The sequence below is a fragment of the Octopus bimaculoides genome, chromosome 14 (genome assembly GCF_001194135.2).
Source record: "Octopus bimaculoides isolate UCB-OBI-ISO-001 chromosome 14, ASM119413v2, whole genome shotgun sequence".
Classification (NCBI taxonomy): Eukaryota; Metazoa; Mollusca; class Cephalopoda; order Octopoda; family Octopodidae; genus Octopus; species Octopus bimaculoides.
Genome location: NC_068994.1, coordinates 4,498,171 through 4,499,797, shown reverse-complemented (window position 1 = coordinate 4,499,797; position 1,627 = coordinate 4,498,171).

Below are 1,627 nucleotides of genomic sequence, written 5' to 3'. Positions count from 1 at the left end.
GAGATAATGTTTTCCTCGTAAGAAGAATATACGGTTGCGGAGACCAATGATTTATGATAATAGGGGGTGGTCACCCTATCTGGGGATTGAACAGTTTCGTTAAATATTTTCTTATGTGTGTTTGTGTCTGTGTTTGTTTCCCCACCATCGCTTGAAAACCGATGTTGGCGTGTTTACGTCCCCGTAACCTAGCGGTTCGGCAAAAGAGACCGGTACAATAAGTACTAGGCTTACAGAGAATAAGTCCTGGGGTCGATTTCTTCAACTAAAGGCGGTGCTCCAGCATGGCCGCAGTCAAATGGCTGAAACGAGTAAAAGAGTATATAAAAGAAGAGCGGCCTCCATACACACGCCATTATTCTGGTTCACTTTCGACCATAATAATAAACATGTTTTTTTTCTGAGTTTTTACGCTTTCAGAAGATGAAGTTTCTAAATGAACGGATAAAATTCTACCATATTGAACAGGCTGAATCTGGTGTGTTTTCTATTCTATTAAAACATTTGGTTAAGTCCATTCCATTGCTTTAAACGCCTGGTCTTCTGTGTCTTTCGACTAATGGAGACAAGTATAGACTTGCTCATCTTACTCAGTTCGAATTTTTGTGCAGTTTAAACGACATTTATGCATAAAGAAAAGTTGCGTATTGTCATTTAGGGTGTTGTACGGCCTGCGCAAAACGAGTCGCTCCACGAAGTTTTCTGTTTTAATGTGGAGACTAGAATTTTTGTTTCGCTATTCATAATACTGTATCTTACTGCAAGTTATATAATAAAATTACCTGGCAGGAGTTTTGAATAGATTGCTCCAGCTTCACATTTAGATTTTTAGTTTTCTCCGCAAGTAAGTGGTCGTTAGGGAAATGTCTGCTGACGTAACACATCTGAGCATTATTCGGCGTATTGAGTTCTTCCTTCTTTTGCTTGTAAGTATAAACGTCTATCCATACACACACCACGTATATTCTCATCTGCGCACATAAATAATCATATAGACTTGTGGTGTAAGTGCATGTATGTATGTATGTATGTATGTATGTATGTTGTATCTATCTATCTATCTATCTATCTATCTATCCATCTATCTACCTATCTATCTATCCATCTATCTATATTTGTGTGTGTGTGTGTGTGTGTGTGTCTATATATATATGTATGCACGTTCATATATATATATGTGTATATATACATACACATACAGAAGATAGATAGACAGACAGACAGACAGATAGATAGATAGACGTGCATTAGTAGAGCGGAAGTCATAAGATAGACATAGAAGATCAAGAGAAGGATTAAGAGAAGCATAAAGACATATGACAGACAGACACACCGTCATATATATATATATATATATAACACATACACTCACATATATATACATACGTAGATATAGATAGATATAGGTAGGTAGTAGATAGATAGATAGATAGAAAAGGAGAAATTGGACAGAGAAAATGCCTCTTTTCTCTCCAACAGAGGGGAAAATATAGAGAAATATAGTAATAAGAGGGAAAATATGGACGACAGGGGGGAGAAAAGGGAATTTATATATACATATATACATATATATATATGGGAGAATATATGTATATATATATATATATATATATATATATATATATAT